Below are 7,488 nucleotides of genomic sequence, written 5' to 3'. Positions count from 1 at the left end.
GATTGAAATTCCGCCTCTGCCCTGTGTGTTTCCTCCCCTAGTCCAAAGACATGTATTGTAGGCTGATTGACATTTCCAAATTGTCTGTAGTATGTGAATGGGTGTGTGAATGTGTGTGCAGTTGTGCCCCGTGATGGGTTGGCACCCCGTCCAGTGTGCCCCCCACACTTTTCCCTGAGTTCCCGAGATAGGCTCCAGGCTCCCCATGACCCTGTCTAGGGAAAACGGTATGGCAAAAGGATGGATGGGTGGATTTAGTGGGCAGCATGGTGGTGCCATGGGCAGCAATGCTGCCTCACAACGTCTGGATCTCCAGTTTGTTCCTGAGCTCAGGTTATCAAATGTGGAAGTTCTGTGCATGTTCTCCACATGGGTTTTGAAGGAGATTCTCTTATATCATGTATTCTCTTATATTATGAACTGCTATCAAATACCTATGATGAATATATTCACTTAATTACCACTTTGAATAAGCTGATCAACTACCATCCTTTATTATAGCTGACACATGTATTTTCTATACCTTGAAAAGACTTATTTTTGTAGTATGACTCTGTGTTGTGTGCTTTGTCTGAATCTGTCTAGCACCTGCACAAGTAGAAACACGCCCATGCACTGCTGCTTATCTGTGTATAAATACTCCTGTTCTGCACGAATAAACTGGACGTCTCTGTGAAGAGTATGTGTCAGTGTGTGTTCATTTAGACTCTCCAGGCCTGAATACTCTGTGGTCAGTCACACTTTCTCGCTCATAGCACAGAAGTAAGAGTTAAGAGAAGTAAAAAGGCTAAAAGGATGACAGAGGACTGAAGGACATAATCTGAGATTCCTTATCTCTAACAGGTTTTCTCCAGGATCTCTGGTTTTCTCAAAACTCCCAATAAAACACCAGTAGGTGGACTGATTAAGATAATTTACCCATATGTGTCAATGTGTCAGTGGGTGAATGTGTGTGCATGCTGCCCTGCAGTGGACTGGCATCCCATCCAAGGTCTATTCCTGCCTCAATCCTAGTGTTGCAGAGCTAGGCTCTGGATTCACTGCCACCCTGACCAGAATATAGAAGTTACTGAAAGTGTGAATTAATTATTTGGTTAAATGGTAAAAAAAAAAAATATTTGGCATACTATTTAGTATGACATGAATGTATATGTTACTTAAAATTTTTGAATTTCCAGCCATAAATTCCTTTCCACATCCTAGAAATGTACTGTCATGTCATTATTTGCTTCCACCTACTGATCAGAGCAACTCCCCAGAAACACACACCTACACTCATGGCAACTGATGTGTACTGTATTTCTCTGAGATTTAAGCAGTCTCATAACATAAAATTTTAGTGGTGTACTGAGCATCCCCTACCAGTCTGAAGCCGTACAGCTGACGATTAGAAAAACATCGTCTTGTCTTTTTCGAATATTAAACTACCAAGTTTCGGTGAGCCTGTGCCCACTGTCTGAAATTCCTGTTCATGGCACATCATCTGTTGTTGTAGTCCATCTGCCTCAAGAGATGTTTGACATGTTGTGCATTCTGAGATACTTTTCTTTTCACCACAGTTGTAAAGAGTGCTTCTTTGAATTGCCGTAACCTTCCTGTCAGCTTGAACCAGTCTGGCCCTTTTCCTCTGGCATCTCTCATCAACAAGGCATGTCCACCTGCAGATGTTTTTGTTTGTTTGTTTGTTTGTTTTCCAGACTATTCTTTGTAAACTCATTGTAGATACCGCTGTATATGAAAATCCAGGAGATTTTCTGAAATACTCAAATCAGCATCTAGCACAAACATACCACAGTCAATAAGTCAATGAGATCACAATTCTTACCCCATTTTGATGTTTGATGTGAACATTAAGTGAAGCTCTTCACCTGTATTTGCATAAATGTATGCATTGCACTGCTGCTACATGATTGGCTGACTGGATAATTGCATGAATGTGCAGGTGTACCTGTGTTCCTATTAAAGTGAGTGTAAATACTAGTATCGCACTATACAGTATACCAGCATAAAAAATATACAACTATTTATTTACTTAGGTTCTCTCTTAGGTTTAAAATATTTACTTATACTCTAGCCCTTGTAAAACCAGCATTAGTGTTTCAGGCTGTTCGTCCTTATAGCTTCTCAAAGTCCTTTATACCATTCAACAATCAGCTGTTTGCACTTTCTCTGAGCCTGCCATATATTTTCAGCAAGCACGTCCAACTGCAAAATGAAGACAGAGGAGAGAAAGGGATCATATCATCTATTACTTGAAATAAGAAACATTTAGATCAATAAGACTGGTAGGAACTGTAGATGCATCTGTAATCCAAACTCTATTTCTTCACTTCTAAAGGTCAAGTCATAACTGAGCTAGTCTTGGTCCCGAGTGTAGGGTATTTGTTGCCCATTTGTCCTCAAAATGTAATTCTGCGGGAGAGGGAAAGACTAATGTTCTCAATTATTACACACAAGCCAGGACATAATGATAAACATGAGCCAGGAGCTGGTTACAAATAAGCTTAAAATGAAAAAGAAAAAAAGCAGTAGTCTGCTGTGAGGTCTTATTCTATTACCTGTGTGCCACCTAGTGGACTTGAAGTCCCATTACCCCTCACATACATTCTACTGTGCAAATTAATTCATTCATTTTCCACGGTACATGAATTTTAATTACTTTAAAGCGTGTTCAATCACCCGAATAGTTCTCTGTTAAACAAAAACAAAAGCTTGCAAGTGCTATGTACTCGTTATGAACAATTTGTTAGTGCGAATAGTCATTTCCACATTCTGGTTCAGTGAAGAAGAAGGGGGAAAAAAATGGAGCAGCTTAAAATATTACTTAACTATCATTTAAATCCAACTGAAAAATTATATTGCAGTTATGTAGCCTAATATTGGTTGATCTACATGACAATGTGGTCAATAAGAGAAACCCTACTATAAAATGTATGACTTGCAAGAGAAACATAAAATGAATGATATATCCTATATGTTTCAGCCATTTCCAAGACTAAAATTCTACCTCCTCTCCTTTAGTGATAAAACACATCTGTCTTCATTCACTTCCTGTTTTAGCAGAATTGAACAGGACTTCAATCACTACTCATGCACTACACACAGTCTGCAAATGATAAATAAGAAGTTCATTCCCCTTTTACCTACAAATCACAATAATCATATAACTATGATCTTATCACTGTATATTTTCAAATGTATGTTTAAAAAAAATATGCAACTCTGTCTTAAAAAATAATCCCACAATTCATTACCGCAAGCAGGCTGGATCCTGTGATTACTAGAGAGACAGCTTTAAACAAAAATAAATCTTCCTTTAAAGCATGGTGTATGTGTTGTTTTGATAGATGATGATGAGTCGCAGATGTGGCACTCGGAAAGAGGCTTTATAGATGAGCTCAAGACCATGACAGTTTTAATTAGTAACCAAAAAATGAATTAAAAGCACAGCAGCATAGTGAGTAGTGTTGATACTTCACAGTTCCAGGGTCCGGGGTTCCATCCTGAGTTCAGGTTGCTGAATGTATAGCGTTTCACATGTTCTCCTCGTGTTTGTGTGGGTTTCCTCCAGGTTCTCTGGTTTCCTCCCATTGTTCTAAAGCATGCATATATGTGTGATTGGTTATACAGTTGCGGTCGGAAGTTTACATACACTCATCATGGACATGAATGTCATGGCAATATTGGGCTTTCAATAATTTCTTTGAACTGTTCTTTTTCTGGGACAGAATGATGGTACATCTTTAATAAAAATAAATAAATAAATAAATAACAACAACAAGTAGTTTTAATTCATTTGGGATTTTCTGTAATCAACACAGGACCAAAATTATACATACAGGGTCAAAAATATACATACAAACACTGAGATTATTAATTCAGTGGTGTTGAAAGTTTCGAAATGTCCTTTAATTTAGTGATCATGATCTTCTTCTCTGTGCCAACATAAAAAGGGTTTGTTTGACAGCACTCATGGGATTGACCAACACACAGTACTATGGGAAAGTCCAAGGAGCACAGTGCAGATCTGAAAAAGAAGATGGTGGATTTACACCATTTCTTGGAGCCATTTCTAAACAATTGCAGATTCCGAGATCATCAGTTCAAACAATTGTACAAAAGTACAGGTTATTGGGAAGTGTAGCCACTTTGCCAAGGTCTGGAAGAAGACCCAAACTATCACCCTCAGCTGAGAGGAAATTGGTTCGGATAGTCAGGAAAAACCCAGGAACCACCAAGGCACAGGCCTGCCATGAACTGGAAATTTCTGGAATATCAGTGTCACTGTCTACAGTCAAGCGAGTTTTACATCACCATGGACTGAAAGGCTGCTGTTCAAGAAAGAAGCCCCTGCTCCAAACTCGACACCTTCAAGCCCGTCTAAAGTTTGCGGCTGACCATATGAACAAAGAAAAAGCCTTCTGGAGGAAAGTTTTATAGTCAGATGAGACAAAGATTGAGTTGTGTGGCCACAATGACCAGAGGTATGTTTGGAGGAGTAAAGAACACTGTACCAACCATTAAGCATGGTGGTGGTAGCATTATGCTCTAGGGCTGTTTTGCTGCCAGTGGACCTGGTGCATTGTACAAAATGGATGGAATGAAGTATAAATGACAGGGGAATCAATAAGTTTCCCAATATTCTTAAACAAAAAAATAATAAGAAAATTGCATCACAATGATTGATTTGTTGTCAACAACCAACTGAACCACAGCTAACAGGGTGACAGGACAAATATATATCACAATCATGGTCAGACCCTTCCAGCAAAACACACACACACACACACACAGAGAGAGAGAGAGAGAGAGAGAGAGAGAGAGAGAGAGAGAGAGAGAGAGAGAGAGAGAGTGGTGCTCGAAAGTATGCAAACCCTTTAGAAAATCTTCCTAAATTAGATAAAGAGAATCTAATTAAAACAAATGAGACAATTATACTTTGTCATTTATTTATTGAGGAAAATGATCCAATATTTCATATCTGTGAGTGGCAAAAGTATGTGAACCTCTAGGATTAGCAATTAATTTAAAGGTGAAATTAGAGTCAGGTGTGAGTGAGCGCCCTGTTTTTATTTAAAGAAGTGGGATCTAGGAAAGACTGATCTTCACAACATATGTTTGTGGAAGTGTATCTTGGCACGAACAAAGTAGATTTCTGAAGACCTCAGAACACTCAGAAGACATTGTCCCAAAGCAGCTTTACAGAAATATATAAATTCAGGATATAGATTTTAAATGTATGAATTTGTCCCTAATGAGCAAGCCAGAGGTGACGGTGGTGAGGAAAAACTCCCTGAGAAGGTATGAAGAAGAAACCTTAAGAGGAACCAGACTCAAAAGGGAACCCATCCTCATCTAGGTGACAACGAATTATAACGGATTATATTATATGGGTACAATTATAAAAATAAATCCCTTCTGTAAATGTGCTAATACAACATGATCAAATAGTGCAGTTGTGTAACCAGGAAAATTCATTACAGTTTTTACATGAAGTCTGTTTTGTTGAACTTCTCCACTGTTCACTGAATGAGTCTTGAATGCAAAACTGATTGTGATAATTGCAGTGCTAAGGCTGCAATTGTAGTCCTAGCCATCATAACATAACTGTTCATTTGAATTGAGGTCCAAAGCCATCTTGATTGTTTTTAAGTGGTACGATCCTCAGTAATCTCAATGATCTTTAGGCTGCACCATGTGGGGCCATCCTGGTTGAGAATTTCAACCAGAAGTAGGGCATCAGGATGGATCAGGCAGGTCCGAATAGCCGGGAAAGGTGGGACACATGTGGGTGCCCTGGGAGTCAAGCTAGCTTTTCTTCAAGTGTTCCACACTGGAAATTTCCATAGTATACTGCAGCAGTGAACAGTAAGAGAAACAAGGGCATGAAGAAAATATCTGTGATTTAAGGTGCATTCACTCCAATGGATCAGATTTTGACATCCCTGTTGGCATTGCCAGTTGTTGCTATGGTAGATCTCATTAACAGTGTCAGAGCTTACAGCCATATATCTACTGGTTTCACCTCAGAAGCACAGGTGATGACAGACTTTGTCCAAAACATAATTTGTGCTTGTGTACTTGTGAACTGAATATTTATTACACCTACATTTAACAGTGTGAAGTTAATAGTAGTGAAGTTTTGTCTGCAGAGATGGATATATGGATGGATGAATGCCCTGCTAACTAAATGAATAGCTTCAGCAATGTACAGGATATATTCATTTAAAAGATAAATATATAAAGATCTAGATCATAGGTCAAAAATAAATGAAGAATTAAAACATCATTGTGAAGCAACAAGTTATGAACAATTACAGTCTGTTGAACATCTGCTCTCCCCCCACCCCCCACCCCCATTAACCACCGCTAGATGGAATGATCCGTTTCCATGGAACCCTGCAACACCTTTAAGAAGACCAATCACAGTCAAGCAACAAAAGACACACTTGTGGTTTATTATTATTATTATTATTATTATTATTATTATTATTATTATTATTGTTGTTGTTGTTGTTGTTAATTTATTACAGTACATTTTCGTATTGATTAGTAAGTAAATGTATCCTGTAAAATATAAACATAAAAAATTATGTTTCTAATAATAATTTATACATTATTATTATTATTATTATTATTATTATTATTATTATTATTATTGTTGTTGTTGTTGTTGTTGTTGTTGTTATTATTATTATTATTATTATTAAAAGGCGTGTAATTTAATTACAACTAAATATCCACCAGGGGGCGCCAAAGTGAGAGCCCGAGCGTCCTCTGGTCAGACTGGATGTAGGGGAGATTTTATACCCTTATGCAGGGCACCTCTGTAGGCTGGAGGGAACCATTTTGGGATTCAGAAATGTATTTATTTATTTTCTCATTATCTACCTGTTAGAATTATTATTGAGTTGATTTTGTACCAAAAGAAAAGTACTAGATCTCTATCTATCTATTTTTTATTATTATCTGTAAATATGTACAAATAGTAAGAAGGAAATTCCTTTCAAAAGCTTTTGAAATATTTTTTTTTTTTTGGCATTTATTTAAAATATTTCTTAGAGGTGTCATAATATTGGCAAATCTTTATGAGATTGTTTTTTGTTTGTTTGTTTGATTGTTTGTTTTTTAATTCTGGATTTCTGTGTTATTTATCTGGATTTTAGTTTGTTAACTAGTTGTTAGAAATATGGAGTTAATTTTCTACCAAAAGAAAAGTACTAGGTCTATTTAAAAAATAAATCTGAAAGCATGTACAAATAGTGAGAATAAATATACTTATAAGTAATGAGATTAAATATCCACCTTTCAAGAATTTTAACTGTAAAGGTGTCAGTCATTTTGTCACATATTGCTTGGGAGTAAATACTATCAATTTAGTAAGTAGGTGTAATGTAAGTGTTCTTTTTTTCTCTTAGATTGCAATTAGTTTCTTCTCATTTTTAAGTGTAAATTTTAATTTGGTGTGTGTTATGTTTAGAGCATCAT

This window comes from Ictalurus furcatus, chromosome 1 (genome assembly GCF_023375685.1).
Source record: "Ictalurus furcatus strain D&B chromosome 1, Billie_1.0, whole genome shotgun sequence".
In the NCBI taxonomy this organism is placed as follows: Eukaryota; Metazoa; Chordata; class Actinopteri; order Siluriformes; family Ictaluridae; genus Ictalurus; species Ictalurus furcatus.
Note: the sequence above shows the minus strand (reverse complement) of the source record.